Source organism: Neovison vison, chromosome 3, assembly GCF_020171115.1.
Source record: "Neovison vison isolate M4711 chromosome 3, ASM_NN_V1, whole genome shotgun sequence".
In the NCBI taxonomy this organism is placed as follows: Eukaryota; Metazoa; Chordata; class Mammalia; order Carnivora; family Mustelidae; genus Neogale; species Neogale vison.
This window is the reverse complement of record NC_058093.1, coordinates 146,585,362-146,609,679: the sequence shown is the minus strand read 5'-3', so window position 1 is coordinate 146,609,679 and position 24,318 is coordinate 146,585,362. Positions and strand designations below refer to the sequence as shown.

At 44.3% G+C, this 24,318-nt stretch overlaps 2 pseudogenes; both read left to right on the top strand.

The window, feature by feature from the left end:
- The window catches only part of LOC122902873, a 159,911-nt pseudogene extending 142,746 nt beyond the window's left edge, over positions 1-17,165 (top strand).
- A 3,207-nt stretch (positions 17,166-20,372) lies between these two features.
- LOC122901920 lies at positions 20,373-20,739 on the top strand (annotated as a pseudogene).
- The last annotated feature ends 3,579 nt before the right edge of the window (positions 20,740-24,318 follow it).

Here is a 24,318-nt window from a genome sequence, read left to right as displayed (position 1 = left end):
TCTCTTCATTAATCCATTTATGTGTTTGTAGGGGTCTTTGGAGAAATAACGTGAAAAAATGCTTTCTCACAACTTGTGTTCACCTTACCATGGGATGGATTGAGGTGTTTTATTTTTTTGTTTTGTTTTGTTTTTAAAGTAATGCATTGTTGGCTCATTTAAAAACCATAAGCTAAGAAAAAAGACCCACACCAAATGCTTCCCGTTTTCCAGCTAACACTAGAGATTTCTGTGTTGTTAGCTTCATTTTTTTGTGTGTGTTTGTGCATGTATAGGGAGTGTGCCCTCAGAATAAAGCTTTTCCTACCGTCATTGAGCATATGTTTTAACTTGAAAAAAAATGCTATTGGTTTTACAAAAAATTCAGGCCTTCATCTAACTAATGATGGAAAATTATACGAAAGAGTTCTGCCCTAAAATATATTTGGATCATTCTGAATAAATGCTCAGAACCTGTTCATGTCATGTTGGAGTCATTAATGAAATAACAAGTTAACTTGCACTGCATAATTGTAATGTTGAGTGATAAGTAACTTTTTTGCCCTTATTATAAATTTGAGGCACTTCTGATTCTATTATATGTGAGAGAAAATGAGAATTGTTGTTCAATATTATTGTATGACAGAGGTAAAAATATTGAAGCGTAGGTAAAAGGTAGCCTTTTTCCCTTCTTCATTTTTAGGGAAGTAAGTTTGTCTGCATGACGTGCTTATCACTGTGGTAGGAGGAGGAGCAAATGGAGACATCAAAAGGTTGGACTGGTGGTCACAGGGAGTAGGATGAGGAAAGATGGCGGAGAGGAGTCAGAAGTTCTTCAAGAGGGTTAATGGGAGAGAAGAGAGATTCTGGAGAGAAGAGGCCACAGTGAATAGAACCTAATAAATAGGAAAATGTAATATTTCACGTGTTTTTCTTTGTCAATTTACTTCCACTTTCTGAAATCTTCAGAACGGATTTGATAAAAATTGCCCTTTGCCACTGGGAACAGCCTGAGATGGTTCAGTTTTACACACGTGTGATTATTTATTTCACTTTACGCAAAATATTTCTGCCACTTGTCTTTCAAGTTTCCAGATTGGTTATTGAAAGGTCTCTTGAAATTATTTCCTGATCTTGTCCAGCGATTAGGCAGGAAGTCCTATAGCTTAGTGACAAACTCAGACTGAGCTCGCGGCCCAGATTTGGCCAACTGGACACGAGTGAACTCTGCTGGTGACATCTAGAAAAGATGTTTCCCGGGGCGCCTGGGTGGCTCAGTGGGTTAAGCCGCTGCCTTCGGCTCAGGTCATGATCTCAGGGTCCTGGGATCGAGTCCCGCATCGGGCTCTCTGCTCGGCAGGGAGCCTGCTTCCTCCTCTCTCTCTCTGCCTGCTTCTCTGCCTACTTGTGGTCTCTCTCTGTCAAATAAATAAATAAAAAAAATAAAAAAAATAAAATAAATAAAATAAAAAAAGATGTTTCCCTGACATAGGGAGAGGGTCACAAGGAGAAGGTCTCCTTCTGTCCTGACCACCCTTTGCTCCAGTTTTTTGGTGACTTTTTGATGGCTCATGACTATGAAGTAGCTTTCTAAGGGTGAAGGTCAGCCCAGGGATGGCAGAATGAAAGGATGGAAAGATCTGGGTCCTTATGACACTGTCGAACTATTGAACTCATTCTGTATTGCCTACCTTTGGGGTGTTTTTCCATATCTTGTAAGCCACTATATCTAACTGGTATACTTCTCTATAATCCTCGATTTTGTTCATCAACAATAAATATTCTTATGGGTAAGCCTCTTGCATTTAACTCTTTCCTTACATGCAGCCAAAGGCATTACTAACTGGCACACAACACATTGAAACTTTTGTCGGTTGTAAGCACTTCTTCATAAGATCCAACCAAACGAAACAAAAATAAATCAGAAGTTAGAGCATATAAAGACTTGCAGTTGTCATCTGTAATCTCTGATTTCAAATGTCTGTATTTAACAGAACGATTTGGCCTCCTCAATTGAATTTTTTCACAAGTAAATGTCATAACTGAACTTAAATTGTAAATGTCCAATAAGAAAACTGTGCAATTTATCTGTTATAGAGATTGGTATTCCAATCAAGATTTTATCTGAAAAAAGCTAAAATAATTGAAAAACTACAGCCAAAGCCAAAGAGAAGTAGGGTAGTTGAATGTTGGCTTTTGTGCATCTGTGTGTGTGTTAATCACCACATTCAACGGGTCATTTAAATTTATTAAGCCCCTTTCATATGGGATCCACTGTTCTGGGGGCTAGAGATACAAGGTTAAATTTGACACAGATTCTGACATATATGAGATTTGGTCAGTAGTATCGTGATTTGAGATGAAAACTCAGGATGAAAACTGACATTCATCCTTGAATCACATCTTTCTTAGACGCTCCCTATGCAATGCATCAGCAGATCCCTTTCCTTCCATCCTGGCAGCACTTCCTGGCCCCCACACCTCCCCACACTTCTCATTCCTGTCCCCCTCGCTCATGCCATCTGTACCTCCCACCAGCCCTGCTCTCTAGGTTGCAGGTTCTTCTCGACGCAGTAGCAAGAGTGAGGTGCTGTGTCCTGCCATCCCTCATCCACTCGCATCCAGATATTCTGGTCCCCATTGCTCTTTGTTGCACACACCAACTATGTCCCTTTTCCCTTTAGTACCCTCGTATGGACCTCTCACTTCATTCAGGTTTCTGAATCCCAGGGAGGCCTGTTCCCAACTCCTTTGTATTCTCTGTCTCTTTACACTGTATTGAGTATTTATTCATCTATGATCTTCTTTGTAATTTTTTTGGTTTAAATTCAATTTAGTTAACATATAGTGTATTATTAGTTTCAGGGGTAGAATTTAGTGATTCATCAGTTGCATATGACACCCAGTGCTCGTTACATCACGTGCCCTCCTTCATGCCCGTTGCCTAGTTACTCCGTTCCCCATATCCACTCCCCTCTAGCAACCCTCAGTTTATTTCCTAGAGTGAAGTTTTGGTTTGCCTCCCTCTCTGTTTTTATCTTATCTTTCCTTCCCTTCCCCTGTGTTCATCTTCTTGTTTCTTAAATTCTACAGATGAGTGAAATCATATGGTATTTGTCTTTCTCTGACTAACTTTATTTTGGTTAGCATAATTCCCTCTAGTTCCATCCATGTCATTGCAACTGGCAAGATTTCATTCTTTTTGATGCCTGAGTAATATTCCTGTGTGTGTGTGTGTGTCTGTGTGTGTGCGCGCGCGCGCGCCACCTCGTTTTTATCCAGGCATCTATCTGTGAACATCTGGTCTACCTTCTTCACTGTAACATCAATTCCATAAGGGCAAGGACTTTGATGTTGTAATGGCTCTGAGTGGATGAACGAAGGAAATCGCAAACTTGGGTAAGCTGCTCATCTCATTCTCATCCTGATTCTGCCTGATTGGTGATGCCTTTTTGGCCAGTTTTGTCCACTCTATGTTTGTATTTGTGAAATACGAATTTGTGAAATGAGGGAAAATAGGCCAGGGAGTGGGGAGATTTTCAAAGGAAGGCCTCTTGGCTCCTTTCCTTCCACCCTGCTTGGGTAGTTTGCTACTTTGTTTATGTATCAGAGGAGCCTGTTGCCAGGCAGGATAGGAAACTGGACTACAGGAAGGTGATGACTAATGCAGGAGTCTCTCCCTTTGCCCCATGAGAAGAAGAGCCAGCTCAGGCTGCATGGGCAAACAAACATGGAGTCAGCGATGTTCTCTTCTGGTTTTTTTTTTTTTTTTTCTTTTCTATGCCTTACCCCCCTGTTTCTTCTCCTTCTACTAGGAACTTAATGGAATTCTGATGCTCTGTTTTTTTCATTCTAAGAAGGTGTGTTAGAAAATGTAATGTATCTCCAAGTATTCATCATATAATCATTCTTCTTCCAAGTGTCTTTGCACAGAGTTGTCAGAGGAACAGTGTCCTTGGACTCTGGAACTATGTACATTTCTGGTCAGCCCTGGTTCTTTTCCAGCTGGGTGAGCCTGAGCAGGGGTCTCTGCCTTTCTGAGCCTCAGGAAAGGGACATCTGCAACATGGGCACAGTAGACGCATCTCACGTTTTTGAGACAGCAGTTACATGAGATGATGTGCAGAAGGCATCTAGAACAATGACATCACAGTAGAAAAATATGGGAGCAAGCCGTCCCTGGGCAAACTCAGTGATACCTTGGATCACTTTATCTTTTTAGCATCCTTGAAATCCACTCTTTCTATATTTCTGTTCAAATGAATGGCCCATCTTGCCTCTAAGCTTGGGACTTCGAACTGCTAGAAATGAGGCTAAGACAGATGGAAAACAAGAGGGAAAACGTTAATGCATCCATGCCCCTGGGCCCATTTCAGCAGGGACTGCAGGCTGGTTGGCAGTACCCATATTCTCAGGCTAGAGGAGATTTGAACTCATGGCCAGGTTTCTTTCTTCCCCTCCCCATTGTGATTTCCCTCCAGGAACAGGATCTGATCTGGACTGTTTGTCCCTAACTATAATCTCATCCTGGCTCAGGCTACATGGTGGTTTCCTCCTCCTTCTCCTTCTCAGTGCTGACTCCCCTCCCTCCCTGGAGGGTCTGGGTGGAGGTGGGGAATCCAGCCCACTCGTGATGATGACAGGTGTCAGGCCTGGAGAAACGGGGCAGATCGAGCGCACTATCTGCATGCCCTCCACGCAGCTCAGCGTTGCCTTACCTTGCATGTTTTGAGCTCCTTGGTGAGAATGTGGGGTTGGAGTGGGAGGAGGGATTGCCCAGGAACAGGTGGAGTTTTGCCAATCCCTCTACTTGATTATGAAGTTTGTCAGCAACAGAAAACCTGTGTGGAAAGGCCAAGAATCTGCAGCTTCCTGTCTGTGGGTGGACAAAGGGGTTTTGTTTACCTGGGAGAACTAGTTTTAGAGCCCTGGCAACAGGAGTTTTGGAGCAGAGTTACTCTGAGATGTCTAATTCAAGCTAAGGGCTGGGAGGGCCCTGGATCTACCAGAGAAGGGGAGGCTGGTCTCTGGGCCAGGATGAGGGGTTGGGATTCTACCCAAGGCAAGAAAGGAGAAAGGCCGAAAAGAGAGTCATCTGTGTCCTTACATGTCGAACTCATTTCTGCCTAAGAGACTTTGCCTGTTCTTTCCTTGGAATGTTCTCTCTCCCTCCAAAATCTGCATGGCCTCATCTTTACTCCCTTCAGTGCTTGTCCAAAGGACACATTATCTGGGAGGCCTTCCTGAGGACCCCCTCTCTCTCAATATGCTGAAATATTATCTCCAGGTGTTCTACTTGGAATATTCAACATGCCTGTGAGGTTCTAAGTTAATATTTGACAAATAAAAGAATGAATATTTTACTAGGAGTTCCCCCAACTGCTGGATGTATCTTGCTGGTGCTCAATTTCCAAGATATAAGATGGCTGTCTGAATTCAGAATAAACCATAATAGGGATGCCTGAGTGGCTCAGTCCACTGAAATCTGACTCGATTTCAGCTCAGGTCATGATCTCAGGGTTGTGAGATCAAGCCCCACATCAGGCTCTGCAGTGGGTATGGAGTCCGCTTGAGATTCTCTTTCTCCTTCTTCTTCTGCCCCTCCCCCACCTTTCTTTCTGTTAAAAAAAAAAAAAAGAATAAACTGTAATAACCAAACAATTCACTGCCTGAAGCTTTCATTTGGCCAAAAGGGATAATACCCAGATGAGGCCTGACAAGTGTGGCCTCCTCTTGTTGTGAACTGATGTTACTTATTTTCAGCTGTTTGAAGATTTCCTCTCACATCCTGTATATCTGTAGAATTAAACACAGGCTGCTCTTTTGTAAAGTCATTATTAATCTAGTGTAAAAGGCATCACAGTTATGATTTCCCGTCTACTTGAAACCTCCTTCTCCAAACAAAATAATGAAGACCATTATTAGCAGGACAAGATTCACTTTTTTTTAAACTACAGACACATGGCAAGCTTAGGTAGAGTGGAAATGTTTTGCTTTAACCATCCATGTGCATTTTTAATTAAAGAATTTTAAAAAATGCTGTAGAAATATTAATTATTGTATGTGCATGTCTTATCAGGCTTGGGCAATTACTAACTAATTGAATTGATCACCGAGAGATTGTTTCATTTTGGTGGAGAGAAAAATCAGGCAAACTGGCCACATTTCTAGCTCTTTCATGGACCCTATTTATTAAGCTGTGATTGGCTTAACCACAGAGCCAAGCACATCACAGTCTCATACATCCGCTCCCCAAATAGTTACTGATCACCAATCACATGCCAAGCTTTTCTAGGGGATTTAACAGTGGCAAAAAAGCCCAGCATGTTTGCCTTCATGGAGCTTTCCTTCTAGTGGGGGAGAAAGGCAATATCAAAATGAATGAAATATAGACTATGTCAGAAAGCAACACGTACCATGGAAAATAGGCAGAACGGGGAGATGGAGGTGCAGTGGAAGATGGGGTTGTTGGGGTAGTTCTCAGGTGACATTTCAGCAGAGATTGAAGGAGGTCAGAGGGCTATAGCTGATGGACAGACACGCCAAACAGAGGGAATGCCCAGTGGGAGGACAGCAAGGAAATTGCTGTGTCTGGACCACAGTGAGCAACCGGGTGGAATAGGAGGTAGGCAGAGAGCAAAGAGGGCTCCTATCTCATAGGGCCTGAGCCCACCGGGAGGACCCTTGTGCTTTATTCTGAGTGAAAGCTGAAGCCCATCCAGGGTTTCACAGAGAAGTGACGTGATGTGCCCACAGTGTAAAAGGATTCCTGAACTGAATTCTTTGACAGCCTATGTTATTTTGGTTACAACATCCAAATCCCCCCCCCCAAAAAAGGGGGGGCTTGCAGACAAAGTGACCCCTAGGTACAGTGAGGAGCCTGATGCAAATTTCTCTGCATGCTGCTAACAGACTCTGTGTTCTACCTCAGGAATGCTAAGGCCCCAAACCAGGAGCACTAGAGTTATGAGCCCTGGAACAGTTTTGGCTCCACAAGGTCAAGATTCTTCATCCCCCACTTTTGCATCCCTGACTGAAGAAAGAGGGTGATCCTAGGAAGTGGGACAGGGAATCTCAGCCTGGTACACTTGTGCCAGTGTCCTGCTGGAAAATCCCTGGTTATAGGAAACCTCATCTAGAGAATATTAAGTTAAGATCTCCTGAATCATTTTTTTTTCAATTTATTTATTTTCAGAAAAACAGTATTCATTATTTTTTCACCTGAATCATTTTTCTCTCTTAAACTTTTGGTATGGATGCAGTTGTTCATTTCATGGTTCACGATCTGCTATTTCTGTAAAACCAGGGGCACTTTGTTTAATAGTATTTTTTTAAAAACTATTTTAAGGTTTGAGAAGCAGCCTGGGAGATGTTTGGAAGCAAAATGTTGATGTTGGAATCACTGGCGTTTTGATTTGTCATGAAGACCAAAAGCTAATGAATCCTGGCCAGACCTTTCGAACAGGTGGGAGGGGGCAGGCTGACCTATTTTGGATGTCCTCAGTGAGACAGAGGAAGAAGGGATCTGAAGGCTTCAGGAGACGGGAATGCTAGAGTGGATTTATCAAATGACACTGGCTCACCCATCTCCTGACTGCGTTCTTCCTAGAGGGTCCCAGGGGTACTCCCTTCCCCAAGCTTGGGCAAGCTGTTTATGAGAGGGGAGGCCCAACATCCTTAGAAAAGCTCCATGGTGGCTCTTCTCTGTGGGTCAGGAGGGGCAGCGGGGACTGCTCTCATCAGACTGGGCTCCCTGACTTAGGTAGGGATGATGGGATCTGGGAGCAAGAGTTTTAATTGCCAAAGACAAGTGGGTGTGGTTACTGAAAGGGTTAGCAGAGCCAAAGTAGTAATCAGAATAGTATGACCTTCAGAACATTGCGTTGGCCAGTAGATCCTGATATTCCTTGAAAACCGAAATGGATGGATGGACTGCTACTTGATTGGCACGAATAGAAAAGCTCTGAATGTAGCGAAGGTCACTTGAAGGTCATGGATCCTAAGCCAATTCCCAGACTTGAGGTAGTTCTGAGGCCCAGAGGCCCTCAAATGATAGGGAGGCAAAGTCCCACTGAGGAAATCCTGCTGCACAGCCAACAGTGTACCATGCCAGTCTCCCTCCTGAAGACCCTGTGGCTGCCCAGCGGGGTGATCGTGCATGGGGAAAGAGATGGAGCCAGACTTCGGGAAACTAGTGAACACTGGAGACCCAAATTGCCATGATCGTCCACCAATCAGATGATCGGTGGAGTTGGGTTCTGGTCCACCTCAAAGTGGATCCCTAATTCATTCTGCTATTATTTCTGCAGTTCCAGAAGCCATCATTGGAAAATATACCTCCCCAAGTGGCAGCACCCCCATATCCGTTAGCATTGGTGAGATGTTGAAAGCATCTCTTCTTTCAGATTCCTGAAAGCTGAGTTTGCCCAGTGCTCAGAACACTTCCAATGCGTAGACGGCCACTCACAGATGGCTGCCTCCTGGGGCAGTGTCTGTAGGGGGTGACCACTCTGGCTTTCTAGCGGGAGGCTCACGAGGCCTAGTGTGCTGCACAGCCGAGCATGACGGAGTGCACTGTAGCAGACCGCAAAGGACGGGCTAGAGAACACAGGTCCTGGTTCTGCTGTGACTTTCCTGTGCATTGCTAGGCAAGTTACTTTGTCTTTCTGAGTCTTGGTCTTCTCCTCTTTAAGAAGAAAGTTTGGGCTAGAAGCCAGTGCTTCTCAACCTTGGCTGCATATTGGAATCACCCAGGGAACTGAAACATCACTAATACCCAGGCTCTCCACTAGAGATTTTATTGTAACTGGTTTGGGGTGGGGACCCACCACTGTTGTTAACATCTCCTCTGGTGATTCAAATGTGCCTGCTGGACGAGCTCATTCCTCAGGCCCCTACCAGCTCTGACTGGCTGAGCCTCCACAACACCAACCTCACCAAGGGACAGAAAAAAATAAAATCCAACACATTCAAAGTCAAAGCTCCAAAAGGCCTTTTGAGGAGAAAAACCTGAAAACACCTATCCCCCAAATTAGAATCTGTAGTAGTTCTCCCTCAAGGGGGACATAGGATTGGCCAGACTACAGAGAGGTTGGGTTGGGAAGAGCCCAGTTCTTGGTTCCAGCCATTTCAATGACATTTTGGAGGGCTGATTAAAGATACGTCTACCATGTCTGCCTGTGTCTTGGACACAGGCCCACATCTGTCTTTATGTTTAATGCGTGCCTTGCCATACCACTGGTATTATGTAGATTCAGAAAGAGACACACACCTTCGCCTCCTGAGAAGGCTCTCACTTCTGTGTCTCCTTCTTATCCTCATCTCTAGCTAGCCTTTGAAAAGGGTTGCTCTGTTCTATGAATAGGAATATTGGTTCTGCTTTGTGAGCCTGATTCAACCACAATCTAGCTGAGTAACCTCGAAGATGTCTTTTTCTTCCCGGGCCTCTCCGTTTCCTCATCTTTTAAATGCTTAGCTCCAAAGTGTCTTGTGGATGAAATGCTCTATACTTTTGTGTCTCACAGTTAGATTTTTAGTCTACTTTGACTTTATTTTCGTGTTGTGTATGGTGTAAGAAAGTGGTCCAGCTTCATGATTTTGCATGTAGCTGTCCAGTCTCCGCAGCACCCTTTATTGAAGAAACTGCCTTTTCCCCATGGTATGTTCTGAAATGCTCTATTCTAACATAGTTTTATTGAAACCTGGCTTATCCACCCAGAATATTAAGCTGAGCTACTTTTCCAAAGCCAAATGGACTCCACGCTGTTGAAAACCGATTGTGCGCATTGATAGCCTAGGTGGATTTGTGGAGAGCATCTTTCCAACTTGGTCAACCTTAAAAGAACGGTGGCCTTTTTTACCAGACCTCCTCAGGGACGGATAAACCCAGCTTTGAGGCAGTTACAGCAAGGACTGCTAGATGGCGCCGTTTCCCCAGATTTCTGGGGAGTCTGTCTCTCAGCAGATGGCTGTTGTAGGAGAATTAACAATTAATGTCCACCGTATCAGCCGGAACTGGCAGAAAATATGTTATACTCCAGAAACTACAGAGAACTGAGATTGCTCAAAGACATACTGCTGCCAGCCTGGTCCTCTGCTGGCCAAAAACGTTATCATACACACAGCTCATCCCATCCACAATTTGGTCCCACAAATAAGGGACATTAATGACAAGAGTAAATAAGAAATATCAACATCATTGATTCTTATACTTATTTTTTTTTAGCTAATTGTTTTATTTTGAAAGTTTTCCCTGCATATAACAGAAAACAATCCCTGCCTGGCTGGAGAGTGATTATAAGATAAAACCAAGTCTGATGTGAGTTCACTTTCTCTCATAGCTTAAAAAAAGGAAGCCCACCAGCTGAGACAGGTGGGTGTCTGCTCCAAATTCTTATGGTTACTTGTAGAGTATGACAAGCAGGGACCCAAGGGCTGTGGTGGCAGGTAGAAAAGGTTTCTTGGCTTTCCTGTTCTCCACTTGTCTGTAATAGGCTGTTTGAGTCAAGGATGCACTACAAGGATGCACTGCATCAAAAGGCACAGATGTTCTTAGTCACGTAAGCAGTTAGGGAAGTCCAGAAGAGGGAAGAGCAAAAAGGTGATTTAGCTCCTACTTAGCTCTGCTTCTTGCATTTTCCCCCCATAATTGTTTGCAAGGTTCATCACCAGTATTTCCACTGATGCCCAGCTGGGGTATGGGGAGGCAAACTCCTCTTTGAGAAACAGAGCTTTGGGGGAGGAGGTACCACATTTTCTGCTCCCCTTATGGCTTTTCCGGTGGTCGTGGCCATATCAAGGGGCAGGGCATGGGGCCAGAGCCCAGTGACTTAGGAGAAAGGCAGGGTAGTTAGTTGTCCCTGGCCTGTGGTGGCCTCGTTTGGCTTTACGCAACCCCCACCTCGCACAGCCGTCCCCCTCCTGTTTCTGTCTGGCCCCGAAGTCTCCTCTGCCCAGAAACAGCAATTCTGTCAAAATTAAATCATTTACCGCTCCATTCTCCCCCTGCCACGGCGTTCGCAGCTCACTTTTGCAGGCTGGGGAGACGGAAAGAATGAAACCCACGCATTTTCTTCATGTTTCCCTTTTCGTTTAATTCTGCCTTTCGTGAATTCATGGTGTGCATTGTTTAGATTTAGAAAAATGTTCCCCGTGCCAACTCCTCTGGCGTGCATCTAAAAAACCATTTTCAACCAACAACGTCAACAACTCAGACTCCAGGCTGGCGGGGATGGGGGGGGCTAGGTGGGGGGGTTGCACCACTGGAAAGCAGAACATCTCCCCTCCTGGCAGGGAAAAGTGAGACCCCTTGACCAGAGGCGCCAATTACTATTTTAACCGCCCTCCCCCATCGCCCCAGAGGCAGCTGGAAAGGAAACCACACACTGGGAGTTCCCACTGAGTCTTGCTGGCTCCCTAAGGCTTCCAGGCATTTGCCCATCTGCTGAGGCTTCCAGAGCAGGGGGCCTAATTAGGCGTCATCTGGCCACCTGAGAAGGCTCCATGGGCCTTCCCCCGGCTTCCCCCTCCTCCAGGCAGGACTCCATTCTCCCAGCTGCGGATCTCTGGAGCTCGTTTGGTTGAGCAGCTGCTCAGGCTAATTATTGGCTAGCAAGGTCCCCAGGTGGCTGCCTCAGACTGGAAGAGGGAGGGCAGGGAGAGGGCTGAGGGACATAAAGGGACAAGGAAGGGAACAAGATGGGGGGTGGGCAGAGAGGGGTCATAGCGAAAAGAAACAGAGAGCAGAGTTGGGTGAGCGTTGTGATTCAAATCTCCTGAGCCGGAAGATGAAAGAGTGGATCCCGTGGGTGGGCCCTTCCGTGGGAGACCCTGCTGTGCCCTGTGCCCTCCCCACCTCCCACTACATCACAATAGTCTCTATTCCTGCCCTTTGCTTCCCTAGGAGCGCTGTCCTCTACCCAGCCTCACTCCTTCAGTCCAGGGACTAACCAACCATTTTCCCTTCGAACGTGGCCTTAGAGCCCTCATTTGGAGAGCAGGCTTTAAGAAGAGGGTGGTGTTTAGCTCGAAATTATTCTTTCCTCTTGTCGGACTTTCCGTCTTGCAGGCCTGTCTGTGTTGTAAGGTGTCTCATGCCCCAGTGTCCCTAAACCATGGCAGGTGGCCAGCGCCTTTGCTAATAAGTGAGCAGGGCTCTGCCCACCGCTTCTCAGGCATTTTCCCTTTGTCTTCTGGGCAATCACCCTGTGACATGAGACAAATGGGAAGAATATTGGGAAGAATTAAGGGGAAGCAGAATGGAAAATAAAATCCCCCACAAAGAGTTGTGTTGGCAAAAGATGCAACTTCCAGGCCGCTGTCCCATTGTTGGTTTGAATCCCGGCTTCCTAGAAAACTGAGCGGAGCCACTGAGACACTTAATTCCGGATTTCTTCTCTTGTAAAATAGGATTGTTGAAGCAATAATATGGCAGGGAGTCAGGGGAGTGTCCCTGGACAAGGTCAAAATGAACTCTAGTTTAATTTCTGGTCCTGTTATATGTGGGCTGTGTGATCAGGGGTCAATCACTGCATTTCTTCTTTCCTCTAATATTCCCATTGGAAAATGGAGGGGAATGTTCTGTTAGCATGCTGGAAGTTTTCTGAACATACTAGGATTTAATATTTTTTGTTTCTGGGGGTGCCTGTGTGGTTCAGTCATTAAGCGTCTGCCTTCAGCTCAGTTCATGATCCCAGGGTCCTGGAATCGAGCCCGCATCAGGCTCTCTGCTCTGTAGCGAGCCTGCTTCTCCCTCTCCCACTTGCGCTGCTTGTGTTCCCTCTCTTGCTGTCTCTCTCTGTCCAGTAAATAAATAAAATCTTAAAAAAATTATTTTTGTTTGTTTCTGTATTTGATTTAACAGTGCTCAAGAGAGAATGGCTTTCTTCTGTCCTCTCCCCAAACAGATCGTGTGATTGGAGGCGGTTTTGCTCCTGGAAGGGAATACTCGTGTACAGAGAATGGCCATTTCAGACTCATGGGACGTGCCCCAAACTTCAGAAGGGAGGTGCTGTCCAGATGTGCTCAAAGTAAGAATTGGAAGGGTGGGTGGATTTGCAAGGTGGCAGGAAGATGATCTCAGGATTCTGAAGTCTTGTCTGTTTCCCTCACCACTGGCGGCCCATCCTTTGTGAATCCAGGGCCGAGGTGGGAAGCCCCAGTCCACCATGGAAGGATCCTGAGATTGGATTCATCAAACAAGATGCAGGAACATGAGCAACTCTCTTCAGAACACCGGAATCCTCTGATTCCATTAGATACAGGCTGTGGTCAGCCTTGCCCCCTCCAAAGGGCCTCCGGGTGTAAACCCCGGTACACAGAGCAGATCCAGAGAGGTGAGCAAAGGAGAAGGACCTTCTTACTGAAGGGTATCAGCTTTTGGCTGGGTATAAAATTTCTTCAGGGCTGGAGGAAGAGTCCTTGCTGTAAATGACACGATAAATCCTAGGGGATAATTGTTACTATGTTTTGCAGGCCACGAAGCATGCTAGCTTTGTCCTCGAGCTCCAAGAGAAAATGATCAAATCCTTAATTCAAGCCTATAGATTCTGCAGGGCCATGTGGGGGCCTGGAGAGTTGATCTGGCCCTGCATGCCACTCTGCTGGGCACATCTCCAGTGTCTTGGAGAGATGGAAACTAATCCTCCCCTTGACTAACAACCCCCCAACGCCACCCCCCCGACACCCAACAAACTGCCCAGTGCATTTCACTGTGAGCAGTTCAAGGGCTTAGAGGACCGCTCCTTGCTTTGAACTAGAAGCGGCTTCCCAGAAACTCCCGCTCATCCACTGTGGCTCTGCCCTCTGGAACTACACGGGATAAACATAATCCCCTTTTTGACGAGAGCTCTCCAGATAGGGGAGAGCTCTCCAGATGGGAAACTGCCTCACCGTCCCCCCGTGGGCCTCAGCACGTGCGTCCGTCAGGATCCAGGAAACACTCACAAGGCTTCCAGGACACACAAACTCGTTCAGGAGCTGTTCACAGCTCTGGAAGGACTGAGGGAACAGGCAAATGGGAGATGCAGGAGGCATTAGTAGCTACAGGAATCGGCTGCCCCCCTGCCAGCTGGGGGGGGGCGTGAATGAGGGGAACATCCCAGCAGCGCCCAGAACCGCGGGAGGGCCACCCACAGCAGAGCGGGCATGGTGCCAGGGCCAGGACAGCGGACTGCTCAGAGGGCCGCTATGTCCCTGATGCTGGGGCCACCAACCCTGAGTTGGCCCCCCTGTGGGGCTTGTGGTCAGCTAAGCCCCTCCTTACAAGAAGCAGATGAGGCCAAACCTGTATTTTTAAAAAATGAGTGTTTGGCTGAAGTTCAGGCCCCCAGTGGATCTGTTCCTTTCTTTCTCAGCATACTACCTCTTTCCTCTGGTGATTGTGCCCTTCGGTTTTTTTTTGTTTTTTTTTTTTTTTTTGAAATGGCCCTGCTGCATGCCTGTGGCTGAGCTGTCAGTCACATGACCCGACATGAAGCAGGGAGGGGAGGGGAGGGGAGGCGACCGCACATGAGACTTTACAACTTGGGCGGAGATGCTGAGGGGCACATGGTCGGTGGAACTGACCCGGGAGAGGGCACTTCTCACAGAAGCAGGTGTTTGGGTTCGCTATGGACATCCCTGGTTCTTTCCAAGACCCTGTTGTTCACCTCTCTGTTTACCATTATTGCAAGCACTTCCCAGTATGCCTCCCATAAAGTCCTTTCTTGCCCAGGTTACCTGGGGGTCTATTTCAATTGCTTACAACCCAAGAACCTGGAACGATATGCAGTCTTTATCTCTATTCCACATAGGCAAGGAGAAACGGTCAGGCTCGGTGGAGATCTATCAAATATTGACTCGAAAGCCGGCACACCAGCTATTCCTCTATCTTTCTGTCTTTGCAATATTAGAAGCTCAGTGAATTACTGCCAACCTGGAGATTAAACTCCTCTTGGTGTGCAGAAGGGAGCTCTGCTTATTGCAACGGAGTTTCAAAATCTGTGATGCAGATGAATGTATGGGAATCAGGTCTGGCAAAAACATGTTTATGGGATGACTTTGATTTGGTCATATCAAAATGGGTCCACCAAAATATAAAAATATCTTTTCCATTTCCTAGAAATGTGAATGATGAACATCTCAAAGTGTCATCCCATTCCTGGGTTTGACCTTACCGCACCTCTAAAATTCACTCAGAATCAGGAGGAAGATCAGGAAGTCAGTGTGGATATAATTATATTAATTGGCACTTAGAAAAATTTCTTAAAATTAAATTGCTTTATACGGCTCTCAAAATACCTTCAAAGCAGTTGCATCAAAATAACATGTATATGATTTCTATATATCCATATAAGTCACCAAGAATGTGTCAAATACATGTATTTTTTTTGCAAGAAGGGGACCCCATCTGTCATCACACACTACTTTTCAGATGAGCAGAACTGAGTTTATCAATAGCATTTAGACTCGGTTATTCAACTAGCTAAGAAAACTCTTCTTCATGTAACTGTCATTCAGTCTACATTTATCCACACTGTCCATAGAGATAGTTTGACAATGACTTCTTAAAATCTCAACCCAGGAAAACATTGGCTTCCCTCATGACTTCTCAGCCCAGAAACAAGGTTAGTTTGGTAAAGTGTGTTTGATAAAAACCATGGTGGCATAAGGAATTACATTCAATCATTATCTTTTAAATATTAAAAGATATTTACTCTTTTAAAAATTAGCCAGGCCCTGGTTTCTGGTAAGGAAGCCATAAGAGGAGAGACCCTTGAAAGACCAACTGGCTGCCTTTCTCAGTGTTTGAAGCTGCCACCGTGCTCCTGAGGGGTCTGACCACACAGCCATTCACCCTCAGATGTGTTTGCCTTTCCTATGGGAGGCCCCAGACAATATGATGGAAAAGCTCTATGAGTTTCATACTAACTGCTTTAAACCTTTAAAAATAAATGAGTTTCCAGAAAATATTATGAAAATCATTCATCTTTGGACAACTGACTCTGATTTGGTTGGATTATGGAGTGGAAAATTTGGAGACAGAGTGAATCAAGTGTTTCATCTTTGGATGTTTTGCTCATGGAACTGAAGTTCAGAAAGGTTTGACCAAAAATAAAGAAGGCTAGGAACAATTTCTCTTTTCAAATTTGGCTGTCATTGATGAACAAGAGTTTGAGATTACTTATGTGGTACCATGGTCCAAAATAGAAAAATCTCCAAAGGGGTTCGTGAACTGGTTGTTTTCCAGATGAAACTTGATGGGCCAGCTCTGGGGCGGGGGGTGATCTATCTAAGAGGGCAGTTAATGCCCCTCCAGGTTTAAGCTACCTAAAACCAACTGGTGTTCTCCACCCAGAATGAGGAGCAACCACCAGAGTTTGCATTCTTTGGTGAAATGAGTGTGGATAGTCATGTAGCTAGAAGACAACAGTCTCATGAGAGCCTCAGACTTGTGGTGGCTGTTTGGAAAAATGTCAACTACCAAGTGTCACAGCAGAATATGCTTCTGATTCCTATGTCATTTCACTGTTGAAATAGTTTGCTACTGAAATACGCAGCATTTCATTAACTGCTCTAAAATGTGTCTATTAAGGGACTTAGATTCTCCCAAGAGAGTCTCACTTTTATTTGAAGGAGGTGGTAAGTTAATTACCTATGTCCCTTGCCTTTTTGAAAGCGCCCCCTCTGTCTTTTGTCACCACTGCTTCTGGAGCTAGTTCTTTTGATTTCCCCCATGATATATAAATATATTATGGGTTAGAAATTGTTACCACTACTGCTTGATTTTTCATTTGTTTCAGAATATCTATTCTTCTGTATTTTGACAACTCTTTGCTTTATGACATTTTATTTTATTCCAATGATGATGTCACATTTCCATACCTGTGACAATATTTTAACATTATTTGTACACAATGTCTACCTTTTCATCATGTTTGTTTTTCTGTGATTTTAAACAATGGCTTTGCTCAATAAAGTTTATTTTGTGATATCAAATGTGAGTCATAAAAATTCAGGTCAGATATATTTTACTTTGGAAAAGTATAGTATCATCTGTGTTAATTATGGTTTCACATTAATTATTAGTCATTCTAACTTGGAAAATAATGTAATTAGGTCTTAGTAGTAAAAAACTTCAGAAGAATTGTTTGTTTATATGCTGAAACGTGTTCATTTAAAATTAATATTATTGAGGTTCCTCAAGATGTTGAAAATAGAGCTACCTTATGACCCAGCAATTGCACTACTAGGTATTCACCCCAAAGATACAGATGTAGTGAAAAGAAGGGGCACATGTACCTCAGTGTTTGTAGCAGCAATGGCCACAATAGCCAGACTGTGGAAGGAGCTGAGATGTCCTTCAACAGATGATTGGATAAAGAGGTGGTCCATATATACAATGGAATATGACTCAGCCGTCAGAAAGGATGAATACCTACCATTTGCATCGACATGGATGGAACTGGAGAGTATTATGCTAAGTGAAGTAAGTCAAGCAGAAAAAGACAATTATCATATGATTTCACTCATATGTGGGATATAAAGAATAGCACGGAGGACCACAGGGGAAGGGAGGGAAAACTCAATGGGAAGAAATCAGAAAGGGAGACAAACCTTGACAGACTCTGGACTCTGGGAACCACACTGAGGGTCACAGAAGAGAGGGGCTGTGGAGGGTGGGATAACCAGGTGATGGGTATTAAGGAGAGCATGTGATGTGATGAGCACTGGGTGTTATACACAATTAATGAATCACTGAACTGCATCAAAACTAATGATGTACTATATGCTGGCCGATTGAACATAATAATAATAAAAGAAAAGAAAATAATTTTAAAAATAAAATTAATTTTACTAACTTTACTTCATTTTATTTTTATTTTCATTTACTTTTTAAAGTTTGTATATTTTAGAGGGGGGAAATGGGGAAGGGGAGAGAGAGAGAGAATCACAAGCAGACTCCCCGCCGAGCACAGAGCCCTGTGCGGGGGCTGGATCCCACAACCCTGAGACCATGACCTAAGCCACAATCAAGAGTCAGAAGCTCAACCGAATGGGCCACCTAGGCATCTCAACTTCATTTTAAATCACTACTTAAAAAAGATACTTGGAACACCTCTTTGTTTTAAGGAGATATTTATGGTTACAGAAATACTTGCTGTAATAAAAGTCTATATATCTGTAAAGAAATATTACCAGGTCTGGAAAAAAATTTTCCTTTAACCTTTCTGTAATCAACCCATTTCCTTCCTTCCTTCCTTCCTTCCTTCTTCCTCCCTTTCCTTTTCTTTCTTTCTTTCTTTCTTCCTTTCTTTCTTTCTTTCAACTGGAGCATGTTCCTGTTCTCCAAAATGCAGCTGCTTACACCCCACATCTTCCTCTGTGGGGTGGGATGTCATTTGCCTCAATGCATCTAAGTGGCCAGATGTTTTCCTATCTCCTTGCTTCTCCCAGGTTTCAATTTTCTACTAACCATATTTGTTCTAGCCTTCCCAGTTTGAAGATCACTTTCCTCAAAGAGAAAGCAATATAGGAGTTGAATTGCCCTGCTTTTCTCTGTGAGCTTTCAATATGACATCATTTGCCCCCAACAGGCCCTTCGTTCTTCGCTCTTCCTGCTCTGATCACAGCCCGAAACCCCCTTGCAAAACCCATACACTGATTTTTAAGCCTCAGGGAAATGGGGACTCTGTTTTTCCTTCGATCATTAGGAAAGACTAATATTCCTTGGTTATAAGTACTTCTTTCCAGATTTTAGGCATTTCTTTATAAAATCCGGGATTATTAGAGAGCTCTCTGCATGTTTGTTGTTATTGTTGTTGTTGTTTGCTTTTGCTTTGTTTTTTTTTTTTAGACACTTCCCCTTTTTCTTCTTGATCAATGTCATTTATGGTTATGGACTGAATGTTTGTGTCCCACTAAAATCATATGCTGAAATCTAATCCCCAGAGCAGTGGTATTTGGAGATGGAGCCTGGGGGAGGTGATGTGATTTCAGGGCAGAGCCCTCATGAAGGGCATTAGTACCCTGATAAGAAGAGGCCAAGGGGCTGGCTCACTCTCTCTGTGTCACAGGAGGACACAAGGAGAAGCTTGCAGTGTGTCACTCAGAAGGGGGTTTTCCCAAGGACCTGACTGTGCTGGTACCTTGACCTCTGACTTCCAGCCGTCAGAACTGTGAGAAACAGATTTCTGTTGTTCATAAGCCACCCAGGTTCTGATACTTTGTGACAGTAGTCCAAATGGATGAAGACATTTGTGATTGTTCAGGTAGAATTCTTTCCTGGGAAATGTCTTTCTTCTTTCAGCCATTTTAACTTTTAGAATGTTGCAAAGGAGTCATACCTACCTTTTCTCTGGACAAACTATTTTTTTTCTTAAAATCTAGAATTTATGTCTAATTATGGTCAATTCTCCTGCTGGGGAGCAAGAATGTCCTATCACTTTCAAGATCCTTCCAGCCAGATTGAGAATCAAATTGACATGAGACAGATTAACAGGAGATAATCAAATTTAGTAGTGTTCATATAGGGAATCCACACAGACGCAGAAATCCCAAAGGTGGGCAAAATAAAGTATATATATATCATTCTGGACTAAGGGTCTGAGACTTCTTTTGAAAGGAGGAATGCAATTCACATGAAGGAAATTGGTAAGCAAATATTTTCTGTTTGGTAAGCAAATATTTTCTGTGCAACCTGGAAACAATGGGACATAGAGGATTTTAATGAAACAGATCCTGTTAGGTTCCTCCCATCTACCGTACCCTGTTTATATCATATTATAGTTATTTATGGTGCTAGATCTCTTCCTGTAAATTCTTGTATGGCAAATGAGGGACGGTAAAGAGCTTTTCCTCTATCTGCTGGGTTTTGATTTCTTTTTAACTCAAAATAATCTTCATGCTACAGTGGCCCATCTTGGGGTGGCCTGCCCTTGGACCCCAACACTTCCTTCATTCTTTGGCTGTTAATAGTTCCACAATGATGATAGTCACTTTATCTGATTATTTATTTGACTACGGTAGGCTGGTTGTGCCTAAGGGTTAGTAGGAAGCCTTCAAGTAATGGCTGAAAGATCAGGGGGGCCTCTGAATTTGGCAGATTTGGGTTCAAATCTCCACAGATCTGCTGAGGATCTTAAACCATCCACTTGATCTATCTGACTCATAGGATTAAAAAATTAAGTCAATTATACAACTTTGCAGGGATGCTTTTAAAATTGTTAAGAATGTAAAATTAGCTCAGTAAACGGTATCCATTACTATTACTGCCTGTATAATGTTCTTGATCTTTAAGGATACTTTCCTGCTCCAACTTAGTGCTAATATATGTGCATGAGCTTTCCCTCCTCATCTCCTGCCATCTTGGTGGCTGTTCTCGGTTGGCGCTCTCCCACACCTAAGGCAGGAAGATGGGGGCCACAAAGAGGATAAAAAAGTCTCCAGAGTCAATCAACTCTAGGCTCCAGCTTGTTGCGAAAAGTATGGAAAGTATGAAAAGTTATGGGAAGTATGCTCTGGGGTACAAGCAGACTCTGAAAGTGATCAGGCACAACAAAGGGAAATTGGTCATCCTGGTCAACAGGCACTCCACCTTGAGGAAATCTGACATAATACTGCACCATGTTGGCCCAAACTAGCGTCCATCACTACAGCGGCGATGACATTGAACTGGGCATAGCACGTGGGAAATGCTGGAGAGGATGCACACCCACTGTCATTGCCTCAGATGACTGCAATATCTTGAGGAGCCTGCCAGAACAGAGTGCTGAAAAGTAAATCATGCAAAATTTTTCTCTAATAAAACAGGCCAGAGCTTGTTAAAAAAATGTGTGTGTGGGTTGGTGGTGTGAAAAAGTAAAGCTGTGATAGGTAACATGAGGGTTGAATGGAATATGCTGTGTTCCCATTTCCTTATCTACAAAACAATTCTAACTCATTGATTGGTTATAAAGATTTGAGTAAATACATGTAATGGCTCAGAATATCACCTGGCACATAGTACTTACTAATGTCAGCCCTTCTTATTATCACGCTGAGGATGTCATGGTATGAAGACAGAGCTGAGCATGCTGAAAGCTCCAGCTTTCCCACGTCAACCAGAGAATCTGAAACGACACTGAGAAACTCTCCGAGATAAACAGTGCTAAGGAAATGGACAAAAGAAAGTCACTGACAAATGTTCAGGAGAACACTTAGATTAAGAAGTCCTTCCATTGGGAAACATCTAGACACATCTGGAGGACACAGTTTCAGAGTCAGGATGCTGTAAGAGATTAGGTCATGAGGGCAACTGAACATTCACCATCAAGGTTGGGGTACATCCTGTTGAATCACTACCACCCCCATCTGAGTGGGCTATCCGGGTGCCCCCTGCCCTTCTGGAGGCCTGGAGGTGTACAATGTTCTCCAGGATGGATTGTCAGTGGTCTAGGGGGTAGGCAGTTACACATCTTAATAAATGCTTCTCCTCCCCTCTGTTTTTTGGCAGTCAGTCAATCCAGCTTTTACAAGATGGGCGCTCAGAGGCTGCACTGTGGGATTAAAGTCAGAGATAGTTGCAAAAAGGAGAAAGTGCTTGAGGCAAGTTCTGTGCCCTTCAGGACTATTTCTTAGACTTAGCACTGAGATTTAAACAATGCTCAGCGCTGAAATAAACATGTTTCCCAATGGGAGAGACTCTCCTTGGGGAATGAGGTTGTTTACCAGACAGAAAGAGACTGATAAACATATATCCCTCCTCCTTCAGTCTTGTAGTAGGCACGTGCTTACTCATAACCTGATAATGTGATGTCCTTTCCTTTCAAAACAGAATCGTTTATGCACCCTAGAGAATACCAAGTCCCTTGTCACATATGATCTTTCTAATATTTCCCTTTCAGTGTGGTAAACGGAGTCAGATTCCCCAAATCTCCAACCCTGCCAGCTTGTCAGTGTGGCCTGTGGTTTAAGGGAGCACACCTTCAGTCTGAATCTTGTCTCCAACATTTCCTACCTGTTACACCTCAGCCAAGTGTGAGTGTCATTTTAAAACTGGGCATGGTAATAGTAACACCTAACTCCAAATATGTTTATAAAGATTAAGTGAGTTAATACAGTGCCTGCACATGGTAAGCCTTCAACCCCCTTTCCTTTATCCTTTGAAAGCTATTGAGGAACTGGTGGTTAAAAATGAGAAGCTTTTCTTTGTTCAGGAATCCCTCTCTCTGCCTTCCTTAAATATTCTTGTTTATTGAAAGTAAAATTCGAGGTGGGTTTTTGAGAGATTCTAGTCTATTTAAATCCAAGTTCTATGTAAGGTTGAATTAATTCAAAATTCTACAGACTCCTCAGAGTTGACCAAAACACCATTTCCTCTAGGAAGGCTCACCAGCTCTTCTGAACTGTATACTGAGCCCCACTCCCGGTTGCCCATTGCACCTGCGGCCCAAACTTCATAGGCTGAGAAGTGGCTGACATCACATTTTGTGCTTCCTTCTCCTGTTCCATCTGAATAAATCTTTTGTCCCGAAATATATTCCCAGGTGATTGAAGACAGTATATGCTCAGCATTTTAAAAATAGAATGAATGGATTTATTTCTCTTTTGTAATCCAAGTCTGGCAGACAAAGGGCAAACTGGGTGGTGTTATTTTAAAATCATCATCAAGGGGCACCTGGGTGGCTTAGTTGGTTCAGTGTTAGACTCTTGATTTCAGCTCAGGTCGTGATCTCAGGGTTGTGAGATTGAGCCCCATGTCAGACTCTGCGGAGTGTGAGCCCTGCTTAAGATTCTTTCCTCACTCTCCCCCAAAACATCATCATCATAAAAAAAGAGTCAGGCTAGGGTGTTCGCATTTAAGGTCTGATTCCTCTTATTTTGCTCTAAGACATTATTCAAGTTCTTTAAGCTCTCTGAACCTTGATTTCATCATCTATAATAGAACCATTGGGCAGAATTAGATGGCGTAAACCACATGCTCAAGTGCCAGGACGAGCGGGTTCTGGTCAAATGTTGGTTCATAACCAGAGTCAGGAGACCCCCCTCCTCTTGGTCCATCAGACAAGCTTAAGTGCCACCCACCCCCTCATGTCCTAATCAACTGATGGCCCAATTGTGTGATCAGTTTCCGAGAGCTTTTTGTATCAGTCTTAGATTTTGGTTGGTCTTTTGGTCCTCTTTTATGGCCCTTTTCAACTCTTAGTGGTTTTTAAGCTGTATAATGACCAACACTACCTGAGTGCTTAGTGAGAATGCAAATTCCAGGGCCCCAGCCTGGATGGTCCTGATTCCTTAATGCCAGAAGGGGCTCAGGAATCAGCATTTTCAGCATGTGTTGGATAATGGCACCAGGTAATTCCCATGCAAGTGTTGTAGGAAACACACTTTAAGGAATTGCTAGAGAGGTTTCTAGGTCCTAGAAATACACTCCCCATCGGTGTTATCAAAAAAGCCTCCAAGCCAGGGTGTGTACACAGACGTTATGCACCCTGTGAGCTCCCTGAAATTGAAGGCAAGTCACGTGTAAATACATTTGTTTGGGGAGATGCTTAACTTCAGCTTTCATCTTATATACTTTCATAAACCCTCTGTCCCACAGATCCCTCTCACCAAACCAAAACAAAACACTCAAGAACTCTGTCTCCATGCAACAGGCCAGTTCCTATCCAGTCCTTGGGGGCTATCTATCTGCAAAATAGCCAACGAGACAGAGCTGGGCCAACAATTGTCCTATCCTCCCAAAGACTTCTCACACCGAAGTCTCATCGCTTTCTATGGCCAACAGGTGGCTCTTTCTATGGCCAACAGGTGGCTCTTCCTTGCCAGGCACAGCTGCATGCCATGGGGAGGAGTAGAGCACACAGATGTGGCTTATCTGGTCCATCTTCAACAGTTCTCCAATTGGTTTACACCCCTACAGAGCACAAGTCTTAAACAAACCCTGCAATGGCTCCGGGGTTGGCCCTACTGGGTGCCTAAGGAAGGCAGTCCATCAGGCTTCTCTGGATTGAAAAGTGTCTTCGAGTTCCACTGTGCGGAGTTCTGGTTTTCACAGGTTGCTCGTGGAGTTTTTCTGTGGAAGTCCAAGTTATCTACACTGAGGGAGGTCTGAGTCCCCGTGTCAACCCGGTTATTGTCTGTCTGGGGAAGCGAGCTATACTGAAGCTCCCTCGGGCACCGAAGCTAGCTCAAGGTAGGATTGTCTTTTCTCTGTACCTGGGAACAGAGTCTGAACAAATCAGTTCTTTGGTGGATGGTGGAGAGCTTGCTCTCTGCTGGTACCCATTGTCCCTTTAATTCTATTTTCTCTACCCTAAGCTTATGGGGCACAACCGGTCTGGACCAGTATCCATTTAAGAACCTTGTCTCCTAAGCGCT